This window comes from Pezoporus wallicus, unplaced genomic scaffold (genome assembly GCF_028554395.1).
Source record: "Pezoporus wallicus isolate ANWC-B61680 ecotype Strahan unplaced genomic scaffold, APGP_CSIRO_Pwel_v1 contig_4264, whole genome shotgun sequence".
NCBI classification, from domain to species: Eukaryota; Metazoa; Chordata; class Aves; order Psittaciformes; family Psittacidae; genus Pezoporus; species Pezoporus wallicus.
In genome coordinates, this window is record NW_026637102.1 from 2,738,108 (window position 1) to 2,757,195 (window position 19,088).

The window sequence follows — 19,088 nt, forward strand, 5'->3', positions numbered from 1 at the left end:
GATCCACAGTAATTCCCCAGAACCTGTACTCTAACTAGTTGTTCCTCAGCCTGAGATGGTAAAGTCAGGAACAGCTGCCTTTCCACAGAGCTCTATAATTCTGCTTTCTTGCAGCTATTTGCTTAAAGCTGTGATCCAAGCTACTAACATCCCAATTGTTAAGTATTGACTAGTGCTGATCATAGGAAGGATCCTGCAGAACTCTGTTAGAGCCATCTCTCCTCTTTTATAGGGTATTATTGATAATGAACTTCCATGTTCATTTTTTCATCCAGCTTTTCATTTTTCAAGAGATTTTGATTTTGTGGGTGTTGTTTTCAGTCTCCTGGCATTCTGTTAATCTCCCAGGAGTCCTCTAGAAAGACTGGATTAGTCTAGCCAGCCTTTTAAGTATGTAGGAGAAAGGTTATCATGCCCTACTGTTTTGAAAACTTAAAACTAGGTATGCTATAACCCATTTCTTCCTCACAGAGGCTGTAAGCTTATCCTCTTGTCATGGGTCTTTATTGTGCTCAGGTATTTCTAATGCTTGACAATTGTAACGAAATAATATCTTTTTTTTTTTCTTTTTCAAAAGGTTGTAAACATTTTGGTCTTCAAAATGTTGTGACCTTAAAACTATTGAAAGATAGATGATCCTGCCTAAGCCTGTGGCAATTCTGCACAGTAGCCTAGAGATCATCCCATCCTGAACAGGTAAGTAACTCTTTTACGCTAACCAACAATTCAGGCTAGCTGGGAGCAGGTTACAGAACTTACTCCTACCATTCTTGCGATTCTCCATTCTGCTCCTGCCTACATTTTTATGCAGGGAAATTCTAGGAAAGCAGTCCCTGATGCATCCTTCTGCACGAGCAACTCTTACTTGGTAGCTGCATATTTAAATAAAGTTCAGAAGAATATGCTCAAAGGAAGAGACATGAAATATTTTGAAGAAAAAAGGTTGTTAATTGTTTTGGTTTTTGAAAACTGATTAAATGCTTGAAGATGTAATAATGCCCAATGCATTTAGTCATCTTTGTTTCACAGTATGGTTCCCTAAAAAGCTGCTTCAGTTTTGGATACATCAATAGGCTACAGTACATTGTATGTACTGTTTTAAATTCTGTACCTTGCATATAGTATTGGATAACAAACGCATTGCATTAAGGTAGTAATTTGTAAGACGGGTTATCCTTAGCTATTTCCATGTATGAAATACAAGGAATGGCACCAAACTTGCAGTGTTGGCTGGTGCTGCTGGTGTGTTGTATGCCACAAGAAAAAAAAAGAACAAAACTCTGCCAGTTCTGCGTACGGTTATCCATAGTTGAGGTGGTTTCTGTGCTGTTATTCTGACATATATTCTAATATGGCACCACTGTGGCACTGGACTAGTGGAGACCTTCCTAGAGGGGCTATGGGTAAAGGCAAAGAGAGCACATCCCTTACAGACAGCCTCATGGATGATAGGGCAGAGGTCTCAGCTTGGAGAGGTATGCATCTTCTTTATCTATTAGTACATTTCATAAAAACCATATCCCAAAATTGGATTTTTGTTTAACTTTGTCTCCTTCACTTGAATTCTGTTGAATCATGTCTATAGTTAAATCAAGCATTTTTGCATGGCATTTCAGAACAAATTGATTATATTTTAAATAACATATAGTACTTCAACATTTATCAGCCCTAGAAATTCTGCCATATTATACTATTAGAGAAATTCACAATTCATCACTGCATTATTTAGTGAAGTATTTCAGTACATTTAGTGAACAAAAACAGTCCTTGAAAGCTTGTTAACCTTAACTTCTTTCTTCATTTTTCTCCTGCATGACTTATATTCCTGTCATTTATATGGATTTACAGCACCAATGCTAGTTTCATAAAAATCAAACATAAATGTTTTTAAAATAATTTAGTTGAGTTCTGCCTTATACTGAGCATATATTTAAAAGTAATAGAAAACGAAAAAATATTTAGTAATTTTAGTAACTTGATATTTGTTGCTCTGTAAAAAAACTTGAATCTCCTGATCTACATATCTGTTCCTCAAAGACAGAACTAAGGCACAAGATTTTGAAGGAAAGAAATGCATACAAGCCAGCTTCAAAATGGAAGTGAGTGTCTGTTTTTGTGTAAGAACAGCTATACAATTTTTTTTTCAAATAATTAATGTTGTTAGTGAATCAAATGCAGGCTGTATATGCATTAAATCCAGGGCCTGTATGATTGCTGAATTTTTCAAATAGTCATTAAAATGGCACCAGATTTTAGGTATGTTTTTTTGTCAGACATGATTTAATAACTTTCCTTCTATAGAAAAAAAACAGTATTAAAGACATTTTTGTGTGAATACTGGATATAATTTGCATAGAATTTTTCAGATAGGATGCTTGCAGCAGAATGTAAATTCTTCCAGAAAACACTAAGAGTAACAACAGTTATCTGTGATTCATGTATATCATGTTCTGGCCAGTTCTACACATTAGTTGAAAAAAACTCCGAAACAGTTACATGTAGCTACTTGTGTGATGGGCTACTTGTAACTTCATTGTTGAAACTTCCCCTTTTGTATCTGATATCCCAGATTCAGGTTTCCTTGCTGAAAAGGCTTCATGCCAGACCTTAATTAATTTAATTTATGAAGAGTGGAAGTGGTTCTGAGCCTTCAGGAGTCATCACCTGGAGAGTTAGGATTAATTATCTTGTTATATTATAGAATCCCTTCTCCCAGGGTATGACCTTTAAAGCTGTGCGCTGGAGTACCCTGCTTCCTTCTAGAAGGTCATATATGAGCAGAGCAAGGTCTGAAGCTAAACCAAGTGGCTGCTTGAGAGAGCCCATTTGTAGCTTTTTACCTGAAGAGGATGGTCTGAGCTCGTGTTTGCAGCATGCCCTTCAGATGCCAATGCAAGGTATTAAATCTGTTGTTTCTGAACCTAAATAAGAACAAATAAACTGGGCTAATGATAAATATGAAAAGTAGGATGCAAAGAACAGGGTAGAATATTTCCTAAACTGGGTATCTTAGCCCATTTCAGTGAGTAACTGCACAAATAAGCTGTTACTCACTTTGAAGCCTAAGCTGTAATAATACCTTTAAAACACTCAAAGTTTAAATGCATTCTACTGTTTACGATAAGTCATTCCAAGTGTTAGACTCAACTCCTTCCCAAATTGATTATATTCTCTTTTGATCAGAAGTAAGTTTCAAATACCGAATTCTGGAAGAGTCATCCATCTTCCTTTTTCCTAGTGAGACAGCTCGATATTCCAGTTTCTTCAGAAAGTCTAACTTGCCAGTGGAATGGCATGTTAGACTTTCTTTAGCAATACAGGCTCTTTTTGAGTAATTCTGAGTCTGCTTTGCATTTGTGTTGCTTGTGACAGGCATGCATTTTGCAAACCCATATAAACATCAGAAATGGAAATGAAGTATAATTAAACAGAAAAATGCCAAATTATTTATAGGGGCATTTAAAAGATTTTTTAAGAATTAGTAAAGATTTTTTTTTTAAAGATTTGCTCATATTTTACAAGTGTTCTACAGGTAAAGAGCAATTACTGTAACCTAGGAATGTGTAGTGTGAATTCATATTATTTTAATTTATTGTTTGTGGGGTTTGTTTTTTTAATCATTGATAAACATCTAAGTCGTAAATCTTGTTGGGAATGCATCCAGCTAATTGTTTAGAAAATGCTTTTATCTGAAGTTTTAAGAAACATTATTCTCCTGACCCTGGAATAATCATACTTCACACTACAGAGCAAATCCAGTACAAGAGTAAACAGGAGTTAAGCAAGTAACTTCATATCACAAAATAAGTTTGAATTACAATTGAATCTATTAGTGATGTTAATCATAAAACTGGTATAATTTTTGTTTTACAATGAATTTGGCAATGGTACATAATTTTCTTTCAAAACACAATGGGCAAGGAAGAAATGCTTTTTTTTTTCAGATTCTTAAATGGTTTAACTCTGTGTTTTTCACAGCTAAAATTGGACATCTCAGTTGGCATTTAAATTCTGTACTGTCATGGGTACAAACAAAAATTCATCCTGGCTGAAAAGCAAAATATGAACACTTACTTTCCATCCACAATCACCTTTATTGTTAACATTTTCATTGATAGAATTTATCAAAAGTTAAATGAACTTGTCAACATTAAGTTCCTCCTATTTTATTTCGGGATGCCCCAAGTCCTAATGTGATCAGTCTTTCCACAGCGAAATTGAAAAGATGACCTTTTAATTTTTGTTTCAAGTACAGAATGCTAAGAAAAAGTCATACAACCTCTGTATGCTACAGGTGTAAAATCACCCTGTATAACTGAGTCTGGCATTGCTGCTACTAAGACTTAAAACATAGCTTTGTGACACTACCCAACCAAGTGTAGCATCAAAGTAATAATGTTGTAATTAAAGCAGAGGTGGCACTTTGAACATGTATTTTTAATTGCTGATACCACTCTTCCAAAAGCTCCCTTCAGGTTTAAAATTTCTCATGTTGTGTGAATAAAAACCCAGTTCTGAGGAATTTGCAACTGTATTTGATTGTGACTTAGATCACAACCTAAGTCCCTGTTTGGGAGAGATTTAAAAACTCAAGAGATACACAGAAACTGAGACAGAAGACAAAACATTTAACTTCTGGTTAACAAGCTCTGTGTCATAGTTTAATGAATAACTGTGATGGGGAGTAAGATTGTGCTGCTAACCTTTTCTGAGAAGAAAATTAGTAAAATTGAATGACTGCAATAATTGGAATAGGAAGTAGTTCAGTAGTACACAATTCAAAGTTGTTAATTTACGGAATAAAAATAATTGTATATGCAATTTAGAAGTGATGAAGGAGGAGGAGCAAAATTCAAATGAACAAGTCCTAGTGCGTGGTGACTGTGAGTCACTCATGAGATACAAAACTGAAAAATGTAAATGAATCCTAGGAGCCCTGTCAAACATGACCAAAGATGTGGTAACATGTGGTTAGATCTCATTAGCTTAAGCATGGATATGATTGCAGGGTGAGAAAAGAGCCTTTCAAACTGAAAGCTAGTACTGGTGCAAGTACAAAATGCCTCAAACGGATGTTGACTACATTAAGCTGGATGTCAGAGTGAGCTTTGTGACCATTTCTGTACCTTAGAGCACTGGGATCCCAGAACAGCTTTCTAACCACAAAAGCAAGAGCAAAAAAGGGTAATTATGCTGGGTGAAGTAGCTCAATTTGATAAAACAATCATGTGTGTTGTAATCTTGCAATAAGGTAGCCTGACAAGCCAGGGAAAACTCCTGCTTAGTTCCAGACCACTAATTTGTTTTTTTTTAATTGGAGATTCTCTCATGTCCTTTGAGTGCCCTAAACACATTCATTCTGGTTGTTCTGCAGGGACACTGTGGCTCTTTCTGCCTGTGTTGTCCAGTCCCTTAAGGACCTAGGGCTCCTTCCTGAGCTCTTCGGAAGGTTGGCTTGTAGCACACAAACATTTATGCCAGTAAACCTAAAGCTTAGAAGTATGTCACCCAGATAAGTCTGTAATTGTATATAGTAATTCCCATGCCTTCCATATTTAGGAAATGTTATTGTGCCAAAGTTTTAAAAATATTATTTTTAGGAAGGACTTTTTTTAAAGGACTTCAACAATTAAAAGTTCCTAGCTTCAAAAAAATTGTTCTGGCTAACTTTGGGTTTACAAACATGTGCTTAAAAATAGACCTGAAGAGTTTGTCCTTCTTGCTGCAATCACTTTTCAATGGCATCAACTCCATTTGCTTATGAGAAATATTAGCATTCCACAGTAAAAAAATTAGAGAAGTATGTAATCCTTATATTTGGCAGTAAAACAATGATGTTGAGCATGTTCAAAATACCCTTTTTTATTCCTGACCAAGACCTGTTGCTTGACAATGCAAAGTACTTCATGGTGCTTGAAACAGCAAAACTATCTTACCCTTCAGCCCCACACACAGAAAGAGAAAACAGACCAGTAGAATTTAATGTCACAAAAAGAATCGTATTATATACTCTAGCAAACAACACAGGTGTTTCATTTAATAGGAAAAATGGGACTGAAAACAAAACAAACTCTAAAGCTGCTGCATGTTATGCATATGTTGCACAGAGTGCAGTAATCAACTCGGTGACTCCCATGGACGAGTTTTAGATTTGCAAAAGAGAAAATTTAAACTTAATATTGCTTGATTCAAGTGAATTGCATTATGGGTTGGTAGATACTCTGAAGGACTTCAGTTACCTCAGGTTGAGCTGACCTTGTTTGTTGATTAAAACATAAGACTATAGACAAAGTAATTTTGCTGAACTGGAACATTTGGTGTTAATGATGTGGCAGGATAGTTTATAATTATACTATAACCATGGTGATTCAGAATGGAAAGTAGTATCATAGTAGCCAGTGAGGTTAAGAAATGGTTGTAAACTTAATGGGCAACGTATACAGAATAACTATTGAAAAGCACATTTAAAGAAGTTGGAACTTACAGTGATATTTTGGGAGACCGAAGCACATTGATTTGGGTTTTTTTTTTCTTTCATTAGTAAAAAAGAACTCTGCTTCTTGATTTCTCTTTCTGTTTGCATAAGCTAGGGATGTGATAACTTTGGAATTATTTTTTAGACTTAAATGGATACAAGAAAAGGAAGGCTTCCTAGGCTACAATTACTTTGACATGTATCCCATCATAGGCTATGAAATAAAATTTTCCATGAATCACTCTATCTGAGGTCTTTGGAGGAGGTAAATTTTATCTAAAGGTGGTTAAAAACAAACTGATTATCTTTTCCAAAGGGTTTTAAATCCACGTGGCTTTATGTATTTATAAAATTCATCTGGAAGAATCAGCTTAGAAAAAAATATGAAAGCTTTCCAGTATTGACCGCAAACACCTGTTTTATTTAAATTAACAAAATATTAAACTGAATATACACTGTCAATATCACTAATAGTGTTTGTGAAATTTTCTTAATGAACCCTGAAACCTGTATTATAATCCCTTTAAATTTAAATTAACGTTTGAAGTCATTCTGTGAAGTTAATAGAAAAGTTGGCATTCACTTCAAATAAAAACTATTGTAGGTTCTTGGTGTTACCACTGCTTTTATTTTAGGAATAGAGTAAATATGTTTCCATTGATGTCTGTGGAGCAATACTGGTCTATAAAAGCTGGTGATATTGCCCAGTTGAATCAGCCTTTAAAAACCAAAATGCTAGAATAATATTTCATTACTATTTATTTTCAGTAAAACCCTTTATGAGGCTACAAGATCCATACAGATGGTACTAACTATGTTATCTTGTTCTTCTTAAGATGTTTTTTCTTCTAGATTTGTTTTTTTCACCTCTAAGCAAAACACAGAACACTGTTACATATAATGCACGGTCATTTAAGCAGAAAATTGTCTTAGAAGAGTTAATTATATAATTATTGCATACACTATATCCTTGGTAATGCAGTTTAGGGGAAAAAAAAAACTGTTAAGCAAACAGAAGCTTTTTTTCTATTCTTATATAGCTTTGTCTACTGTTTTCATTGAATTTAGGATATATGAAAATCCATTCCAATGAAGATGAAATTTGCATTTCAGAACCTGGGTTTGGTTAACATGGTTATACAGAATACATGTAAATAAGAGTAGAATTGTAGAAAAAGACATCTCAAGAAAAGAGCTGCTCCTGTCTGCAGAGTCAAATTCAAATAGAGACATTTGTTTAACTTTGTCTAACCTGTTCCTTCTGTGGAAGGGAACTCCAAACCTCCCTTATAACCTCTTCTAGGATGGCTTTTATATTAATGTTCTCATGTGATTCATTTTCCTTCAAGTGAAGGTAATGTCATTGAGCCAGAAAGCAAGCAGAATGATGTAGTGTCATCACCTATGTGAACCAGAGTTAGACACCTTGGTGACTAGCTGGGCACTCCCTGCCATCTCCCTTATCTCCTTCCTTCTTGCCACCCTTCTGATCTCTCTCAGACCAAGACAACGGCCAAGTCTTCCACACCTCAGCTTCACCTTTTCTAGACTAAAACATCTTATTTATTTCACCCTTCTCCCAGAGCAATCAGGGATTGCAATGGTAGCAGTTAGTCTGTGCTCTGTGCCTGCCTGTTCTGTCCTCCTCCATAAGGTTAGAAGAGAGCACCAGCCCTGGGACAGTCGACATGCCTGAAAGTTCTTGTCTTTCAAGAAGGTTACATTGTACCCTCCCCCAGTACCTGTCTCTCTCAGTGTCCTTAACATAAGCAGCAGAACAGTTCAATGCCAAGCATACCACTGACTGAAAGAGATGAGCAGCACCTGGCCGGTCACTAGTTGAGACTCTTGGTGAGGACTCTCTCATGTAAGAGGTGCACTTCGACACCTTGAATGGGATGCTGCTAATTAGCTGCCCAGTCACTTTTATGTACTTCACACACACACCACTCAGCATCCTGACTGTATATTTTTCCCATGTATCTTTGACATGTTTGAAGATATTCAAGCTTACGAATAGTGTTTGAAATAAGGTTAAGATAAAGCTATCTGCAACCTCAGCTGAATAACATCCCCATCACTCAACAATGCTCAGCCCTGCAGCAGCAGCTGATGGCTCCCTTGTCCTGTCATTTCTTTGAAGAGCTTCAGATCTTCAGTGGCAGAAGAGTGCAGTGGATGTCTTCTGCTGTATGCAAATTTAACATCTGCTAATGAAGGATGTGCTCCTTTAAAATGTTTAGTTCAAAAGGAAAAGATCTCAGCTGCTTAATGGCAATATACTATCCTGGCTACTGCAGTTAGGGAAGATGGGATGGGGGAAGCGTGATCACTCCCTGCAACACCTGAGTGCGTAATTACTCTCCTATTTAAATAAGAGCAGCTTTGCCTAGCAGGTCTCTGTGAGGAGAGACCAGGGCTGCTACATGGCTGGTTCCAGTTGCCCTGTGGGTAGTCATAGGCCAGCCCCTCAGTCCTGGTGCTGCCCCTGGAGAAATTGATTCACAAAAGGGGAAAATGCAGGAAAGGAGAGGAATGAGGAGGAAAAGGTGAGGAACAGCTCTGTGAGCACTGAGGGAGGAGGTGCTCCAGGTGCCCAAGCAATGGGGCCTTTGGGATGACTGTGGTGGAGCAGTGGAAGGGTGTGGAGAGGAAAGAGTGGGGCTGTTGTAGACTAACCTAACCCCTTTTCTTTGATCCCCTTCTGAGGGAAGACGGGTTAGGAATGGAGTGAAGTTGAGCTTGGGAAAGGTGGAGGCGAGTAAAGTGTTTTTGTTTCTCACCATCAAACTCTGTGTTAATTGGAAATAAATTAATTTTCACTGAGTCAGGTCAATTTTGCCCATGATAGTGATTGGTGAGTAATTGGTAAGTGATCTCCATGGCTGTGTCTTGACCCATGAGCTAATTTTGTCCCCCTCTCTTGTGAGCTGCCCAGCCAGCCAACGTCAACTCACCACAGATGCATAGTACTTGCAAAGCATGTTCAGGTTAAAGAGTGTGTGCTGTTTAGAACAGAAAAGCAAAACCAGCCCACAGCTTTCCAGAAGTAGGATGGATATTGTTAATACATTTTATCAGTGCTTTCAAACACCAGTGACTGCTGGTGTTTATGAAGTGAGTGTAAATGTTTTGGCATCTAATGCTGTGAAAGAGCCCCAGACTGGAGTGGTTAAGAGTATATCCATGTTGAATGAAAGTGCTTGAATGTACATTTTCATCTTGGGTGTGCACAATGAAATCTAAGGTGGTCAGAGATAATTATGTCATATGAAAATCATTAATTCAGAGAGAGAACAGTCTGAAGAATTGTGAAATAAACATCACTAGTGCTGTGTTCTTTCGCTACAGTACACTACAGGTCAGGAATCAAAAGATTTGACAGATTATGAGCCAGACCATGACTGCAAATGTTCTCAATCTGAAATTGGAGACTCATACTTGTCATAATGTGGATAAGGAATTTAATCTGAATGCAAATATGTATGATAATCAATTAGTGACAGTAATAAAATTATTTTTTCAATTACAGTGAGAGTAAATGATACAGGCAAAGCAGAAGTGGGAGGCAGATGCGACACTGGAAAAAGAATGAAAAAAGAACTCGTGCAAAGGTAGGGAAGACATCCCACAAACTGTTTAGAAATGAGGGCGATTCTCCTGTTCTTGATCAAATGTAAAAAAAGCAATGTTAAAAAGCCCAATGTCATTTAAACACCTTTTTTTTAAATGAATTTGAAGCTGTGGTTTAAAGCTTCTTAATTGGCAGGATGTAGCTTGCTATTTCAGAGGAAATGGAGTGCAATTAGTAACTTTCCACAGCTGAAGACAGTAGTCATCAGTAACTTTGAGGCTTTTCTGATCTTAGCTGCATTTAAACAATATTTGAATGTGTAGTAACCTTGCTGGTACAAAATCCCCATAGGTCTGCCTCCACAGAACAACTGGTTTTTATACTCACTGCTGCATTTCTCTCGCATCACCTTTGGCAGGGGCCACTTGGGATTTTCCCTTGCTCTGTAGTCTGGGGAATGGCCTGTTTCCTAGGGGCATCTAGAAGTTTCATCTGAAAAACTCTTGCTGTGTCAGGGCCTTAGGACCTGATGAGGCCTGTGATCTTTCCTGGTCTCCCAACAGGGATTTGGAGAGCAGTTTTTCAACCACTGTAGGTAGGGTGGAGGCACATTCTGCTAATTTTTCTGAACTAAATGTCTGTTAAATGGTTTTAAGTGGATCTTACAACCATTTGCAGTCATAACCATTCAGTTTATCTTGAGCTGTAGTAATATATCACCCTGATGTGATCAATATAAATCAAGTAAATATTGATTTATAAAATTTTCAGGGTTGTTCCTTCTATGGAAAAGCCATTATGCAGTTAATATGTTCTATAAGTGATAATTTAGCTTTATAATTTGCAGACTGCTTTTTGTCTCAGCTATATGCTCAGCTCAGAGTAATGTAAGTCCCTGCTACCCATCCATTTATTGTTTTCTTTACACATCTCACCAGTATGGTGCACAGTTTGGGGCTCAGAGATGTTCCTGTCTTTTCTGATACCTGTAGTTTCTCTATTGTGTGGCTGATTCAGTGTTAAACAGTGGGAGATACAAGTTTCTGTTGACTGGCTTTCAGATAGCTACCTTAATACATTTAGTTTAGGCTTATCCATCTACTAGTCTTTGCAGAATATGACATCTGCTCCCATGAATTTAGTTATTATCTGATTTATAGCACATGCCTGTAATAAATAATCTCAGCACAGCTGGAGTGAGTGGGGAAGGCAGGGATTTATATTTATGGAATCAAACCCTTTTTGTTTGTTTTGATTCTATAACAGAAGCTAATAGACAGCTATCTTAATTGCTAAGTTTGTAACATATTTCAGTAAATTCTTTTCAACTACACTGATTTTGATATAATAAACTAATCTGTGTTCTGTATTTTAAATAAATATCCTGCAGCTACAAGCAGCTGCTGGCCTATCAGCTGTTAAGAAACACCAGGTGAAAGACCATTTATTTAATCATGTCTGAGTCCAGTGTATTCATGTGTTTATTTTTATCAATATGAATATTCACTGAGCGTTTTGTAAAATAATAATTTCATTTTGATGTAAGTAATCAGCCTTTGACTTCAGGCAGGTAGCCTATGGCAGCGGTAGTGAATGTAGTGCAGCCCTATCCTGCAGGATTCTTCCCTCAGGGAGAGCTATTTTAGCCACTGGTGAAGTATTGCTCTTCAGTATGTGTTTGTCTAGTACTTAATCTGGATTAACAAACTAGACACTGAGCTTCATGCTTTCTCTTAAAGCAAACACTTATCGGTTGTGCATAGCATTGGCGGCACAGCAAGAATAGGGAAATAAATATTTGTAGAGCTAACTGGAGATTAGAGAACATATGTAATTATGGTAGCACTTAAAGTCCCTAACTACATGGTAAGACTTTGAAGGTTACAAATCCAGAAGCTAAAGATATGCTCAGTAACCTGGAATGCCCAGAAAGGACAAAACTATTCTGAGGTTATGAGCATATGTTGGGTAAAGTGGTTGTGAACTTGATAAAAATTATAATTGTGGACTTGCTCAAGGCTTAGTTTATAGAAGAATGCTTAGCAGGACAGTTGAATTTCTGGAGGAGACATAGTACCATAAATTGTTGGGAAGCATAGCCTGACCACATTTAGTAAAGATCAGTTAAAGATGGAAAAAGATAAACAAATAACCCTCTTTTGAGCAAGACTTTTGGAATAAAAAAAGTATAGACTTCAGTCAAACAAGGCTGATGTGACAAGAGACTCTTCATGTTCTATTTTATCTCATAGACCTCAGTTCAGTGTTTTGGCAATTTCATAGAATCACAGAATGGTTTAGGTTGAAGGGACCTTAAAGATTGTCTACTTCCAACACCCCTGCCATGAGTGGTGTGGCTGGAGCTCTTGCCGGTTGTCCTGGGTTCAGCAGTAACAGTCATTTTTCTCCTACTCAGTAGCTGGTGCAGTGCTGTGGTTTTGACTTTCAGCCTGGGAACAGCACTGATAACACCAATGGTTTTAGTTGTTGCTAAGTGATGTTTACTCTGACCGAGGACTTTCTGAGTCTCATGCAGTGCCAGGGAGGAGGAGAAGCCAGGAGGAAGCAGAGCCAGGACACCTGACCCAAACTAGCCAAAGAGGTATTCCATACCACAGCACATCATGCCCAGTGTATAAACTGGAGGCAGATACCCAGAAGGGCTAGATCACTGCTCGGGTAGGGCTGGGTATCGGTTGGTGGATGGTGAGTGGCTGTATTCTTTTCCTTTGTTATTTCCCTTATTATTATTATCAGTAGTAGCAGTAGTGGTTTGTGTTATACCTTAGTTACTGGACTGTTCTTATCTCAACCCGTGGGAGTTACATTCTTTTGATTCTCCTGCCCATCCCTCTGGGAGGAAGCGGGGGGAGTGAGCAAGTGGCTGTGTGCTTCTGGGTTGCCGGCTGGCCTTAAACCACGACATCAGTGAAGACTGAAGCAAAAAAGTTATTGAGTATCTCAGCCTTTGCCATGTCCCAGATAGTCAGCTCTCCCATCTCCTTCTGAAGAGGGCCACATTTTCCCTTGTCTATCTTTTATGCCTGATGTACCTATAGAAGCTTTTCTTGTTGCTGTTAATGTCCCTGGGCACATACAATTCTGTCAGGGCTTTAGCTTTTCTAACCCAATTTAGTATAGTGATATATTTTTCTTGCCAAGTCTTAAAATTATTGCCAGAAATAATTTCAATTCTAGGTTTATAAAGACACTAATGTGAGTTTCAGATGCTCAAGCTTTGCCAATTCTACAGTACTTTTTTTTTTTAACCCTCAGAATTGAACTCTGTTATGTCAGATATTGGATTCTGGAAAGTTAATCTCTCATTCATTAAAAGTGAGTGAGAAAGTGAGAAATATAATTTATTTGTTTTTCTCAAATATACTTTATGTAAAGGAAAATTTAGTAAATTTGCTAGTGCTGCTTTGCAGAGAAACAAATGGATTGACAGACTAACTTGTTAAAATTGTTTAAAAGGCTATAAACTAAAGGATTTAGAGACATGCCATTCTGTTAGTCTAGAAAGCTTTCATCAACATTTCATCAAATATACTGTGTGTAACTACTGAAACTAAAAGACTGCATTTACTAATTTTTACAAGTTGCTTAGTGATTTTTTTTTTTTTTTTCCCCAAGTGTGGTGTCGTGCAAGACTCCATGTGCTGGGTTGTAAGAACAGCGTTTCCTACAACTACTTGCAGTAGCTCCTGGTTAAGGGATGCTGTGGAAATGGCTTTTCGCAGGGTTTCTCTCTTCTCTGTCATGTTTAACCTAGCCACATCTAAGAGACCTAAGAAAATAAAAGTCCAGACTGACTACACAGTTACATACAAGGTCTCAATGAAAACAGTTATTCTTATTTAATTCAGATCATTGTATCTATCCTCATGGTCACAAAAGAGCAGAATAAATGGTATATTTCCTGTCTGAAATTCTCTTTTTCCAGTGACTTGCCATTGTAGCACTTAGATAAATATATCTGAAGCTTTAAAAACTGAGTAAGAATGATTTTTTTATGGTCTCCCACCCTTAAGATGACAAACATTTATCATGGACAGAACCCACAGAGGTAATTTAGCATAGTCTTAGATAAAATATCTTATGTCAGTACTGTACAGCAGTAGTACTGCTGTGTTTCATATAGAAGCACATAATAACAAGTTAATAAATGCTGTCTTAGGTTTAACAACTGGCCAGTTAATTTTTCCTTCATTAGTAAGGTAGTAAATACTCAAGTTCTTTTTATTGTGTCCATTACATAATGGTGGTGTACAATATGAAATGTTTTGGTCATAATATTGGGAACCTGTAACTCCAAATGGATGTTTTTGTATCTTCCTTATTTGTAATGGTACAGAAGTTCTGAAATGTCCACATTTAGAAGTATAGTAAGTGCATGTTTATATATTAACATGGTAAGTGGTAGGTACATATTTAATGGATACTGCTGTTTTGGCAACAACTTATGAGCAAAATGGTGGAGATTAATAGCTAAGAAAATCTGGTGGTTTTTTTTTTTTAAAACAACCTGGGAAAGAAAAGCAATTTCTGAAAGTACATTATTTAGTTAATAAACCAAATATTTACTTTCAAATTTTAAAAAATGTTGTTTACGGCATAAGGATTCCATATTCAAAATGTCTTCATATATTGTTATTTGAAATACTGAAAAAAAAATCTTTCTCAGATAAATAAAAGGCTATGGGGATTTCACTGACACATGTTGCTCTCCAGCATATTTCACGTCTGGTATTCACTGAGTGATCAGTAGCCTTCAGAAGAATTGCTGTTGTAATGCGAGAAAAAAGCTGTGTAGCTTTAACAAATTAACAATATAGAACAGAGTGGTACAGTAAAAAGAAAAACAGCATCCAGAGTTTGTGAAATATTCTGTTTTGGTACCCAGAGTCTCAACCGGAAAAGATAACACAATAAAGATGCAGCCACTGGTTAGCAATGCATGTACTAAAGATTATAGTGATTTGGGATTTGGCTAAATTTGATTCTAGTTTTCCCTTGTTACTTTATTGAATTTCCAGACTTTGCTATATTAGTAGTATAAGTATATTTTTCTGCAAGTTTCAATACCCAATTCAAATATTTTACAGTTTGTGTGTTGATGTATTACTCTATGCTTCATTTTATTGTAAAAAGAAAAACAAAGAGCTTTATTTTACTCAAAAGAGTGTTTTATCCTGTAATCGGTATTTTACAATGAAAAACGGGGGGGGAACCCCAATACAAAATCATTTTGGGCTCAGCATTATGACTGTAATATTAAAGGACTAAATGGAAGCGATAAAAAAAATATGAACTGTTATTACCCAATATAATGAGGGAAATGAAAAAGTAACTGCAGAGAAGTAATGGTATTACAAGATGCATATAATTTGAAGCATGTGAAATCTGGATAATTTCTTTATGCACTTAGGGATTCCCTGGGTAGAAAGACATTCCTGCTACATAACTTTGTTTACCCAAAGTTATCAGTCTGCCTTTTCTGTAGAGCCTGTTATAATTCATGGGAACAGGTGCTTCCAGATGATTTAAAGAAACCAGTTAGGAGCCTAGCAAAGACTTGCCTTGGATCTCTGTGTAACCCTCCTGGAGAGGTCTGGCTCTCCCCGCTATGCAGGATGATTCAATAGAGGCTTAAAAGTGGGGACCTGACTTTTTTCCAGTCTGGTTTCTTAGGTGCCACTGAGTGTGGTAGCACATTGAGATTGACACTGTGACTTGGCATGAGACTCACCACAAGGTGAAGCTTCAGTCTCGCAAGCACAGCTCGTCCTGTGGGGACAGTCAACAAAATTGGCTGTCATAAGGGGGGGAAATATGTACATTTGTATCTTTGACTGTGGGGTCTAGCAGCTCACAAAGTACTGTTTGTGTAAACGCCATGGTGTGTCTGTCTCTGCCACAATTGAACTCAGGCTTCCTAAGATCTAGCTACTACTTATCTACACTTGTGTGTAACATCATTCCTAAATGTCTCCGTATCTGAGTACAGCAGCACTGCCTACCATTGACTGGTGATGATGAACCCCTTCAATACAGATACACATAATAACACAATTATGGGGCCACACTCAAAGATACTTTGTTGTATGCAAAATTATTGATGTTCCCATAAATTATGTTTAATCTGTATGATCATTTGCCTGTCTTTCCCTGGTGGTCATGGTATGTGGGAATGGAGATAAATGTGGGCGTACCACATGCTAGTCATGTGTAAGGCATGATTGCAAATAATGGTTGTTTTGTAGAAAATATTGTAGATGTTTGACTGGATCCATAGCACATGGTAATCCAGGTTTTAGCAAAATGTCTGAGTCCCCCTGCAGGGGCTGGCTTCATAAGCTCTCAATGAAGTGAGAGATTCATTAGTAGAAGTAGTATTCTAGACAGGACTAAAGGACTTTCTTATTCTCAGTGAAAATATTGCAAGTTCCTCACTATGGCCTGAGTCATAGCATAATTTTACCATTCACTCCGTTATTTCCAGCTGTGTAACTTATTTTCTTGCAACTTTATTGTTTATATTGAATGTTTTCTAATTATAAAATGAGTTTAAACAGTTCTTCCGATAATGCCCACTTTCACTAAACTGTGAACTTTTATCGGCCCCTCTGGTTGTTGAATTAACCACAGAAATCTGTGCAGAAGTCTTACAAATATTTTCCATGTTCTCATAGAAAGATTGACATTCTTGCATGCTTCAATTTAAACAGGTTTTTAAAACTAATTTTATTAAATAGTTTTTCCTTTGCAGTTCCAATTAACAAAGAGAATGTGTTTTCCTAAAGTAAAGGCACTAATTTCTTTTTGCCTCTTAACCATTTAGCTATGAGGAATAAATGAAATAAAAATTTGAACAGTTTTCTGCAAGACAAAAAGCAGTGGAATGTAGCAGCATGACAGTGATGCTAATTACAGATGGAGTAAAGAAGGGGATTGTGTCAAATTAGTCTCAATTGCATGAATTTGAACTTTCATTTATGTAGAACAATGGAGTAATGGAAGAAGTATCCTTCATGAACATTTCTTTCAATCTGCTGCTTGGAAACAGAGCTGAAGCTGTTCAGGAGTGCTTTGGTCAGGAGTTATCTCCCTGAGATACCACATTATAGCTAGATGTTTTCCATGTGTGATTAGCAGAATGGAGTCTTACTGTCTTTCATCATTTTTTTTTTCCCCTCTGTGCTTTCATGCAGTTATATATACATACATGGATAATGTGCATGTGCAGCACACAGGTCCTGCTAGAGTTGCTACAAAAATATGATCACAGTATACTGTGAATGAAAGGTTTGAATACTGTATGGAATATAAAAATAAGTCTGATGTGCTTTACAGTGTAAGACTCAAGAATCTATAGTTGTATAAGATTAAAATGTTTGTAGTATATTATTGCTCCTGATGTAATATTATGGATTTAATTCTATAATTAGACACCAGCAACATAACATTAGATGTCTTAAGCACCTGTAATTAACTTTTAAGCTTGTTGTTTTTTTTTATATTCTGCCTATATCTCATTTATGAGGACATGGATTATTCTGATACTCTGGAGATCCTATGATCAATGCAGGTGAAGCTGGATGAAGCCTCAGGAGGTCAAGTGGCTCAGCTGCCTGCTACAGCAGGAGCAATTATACCTAAACCATGTCTGGCAGTTAATTAGCTAAGCTGCTCTTAAAACCCTCCTGTGATTTAGATTCCACTTTCCCTTGGTGGCTGATTTCAGCGCTGAACTATCTGGGCAGCTAGAAAGATTTCCCTAATGCCTAAACTAAATTTCCTTTGCTGCAGTTTAACCCTTCTTGTCCTATCCAGTGAAGAATAATTTTATACCTTTCCTTTGACAGCAACCTTTTGCATAGTTGAAAGCTTATCATGGAGGGGTCACATCATTTTAAATTAAAAAAAATCACATAACCTTCAGTCTTCTAGCTCATGATTTCTAGCTCACTGATTCTTCTTGCTTTCCTCATGGCACTCTTTGAATGACTTGACTTACTGGTCTACTGTGAAGCCTTAGACATGACACTCCTCAGCTTGATGCTATTTTTGGAGCAGGGAAGTGTTGTGAGCTGATGGGAGCCCATGCAGATGCTCTGGACTGAGGCAGAGACAGGCACCTACTTGGTGGGCACTGGCTCAGATCTCAGACAGTGCCCATTTGCTGGAATGGCAGGGTGGGCTGTGCAGCACACAGCAGCCCTGTGCCAAGTCATGACACCAGCAAAGTTGCTGCTGGCTCCTTTGCCTCTACACCATGTTTCCCTTTGCAGAGCCAACATGCCCGCTTACTGACTTCCTTAGAACAGTCTGAAATCTACAGATTAAATGTACTTTGAGATGTTGTAATTTTTCTCTTACAAAACCATGGGTCTGTAATTTACATCACTTAATGTGACAAGTACAAATCAATCCACATGGTGTATATTTTTGAGGTGTTCCTGGCTTATTATTTTATGTAGTTAGGGCATACTTTTTAAAGCATTTCTTAGGACAAAACATTGGGAGTTAGAAAATGCCAGCCATAGTCTTTCTTTCATCCACATGAAAAGCAGTGATACATCAAGATTATTTAAGTAGGACCTTGATAAGGTGAGGCTCCTTGGTTCACTAGTATGGTCTGGGTTTGTGGCTTTTCCTCCTGAGCTCTGTGTTGAGACTTAAGACCTTTTTTCATGTTTGCAGAGCTGAGGTTTTTTAATGGCCTGCTGCAAGCCCACTGAGGTCAGTGGCAGTGAGTGCTGGTGATGCTTTCAAGCCCTATCTATTTTTACTTCAGTAAATCAGCTTTGTTCCATTTGGAATTGAACAATCTTCGCACACAGCAGGAGCAGAAGCAAATGCATAGCCTTAACAATATTTTTCTGATAGCTTTAGCAATTTCTTAAGATTAAAATGTAGATTAAAGGCGTCTCAAAGACTAAAGAGAGGACTATCTACATTACAAGATTTATTTACAATATGTATTTTTCCAACTTTGCTAACTATTATACTAAAAGGAGGAGAAATTCAGACTGA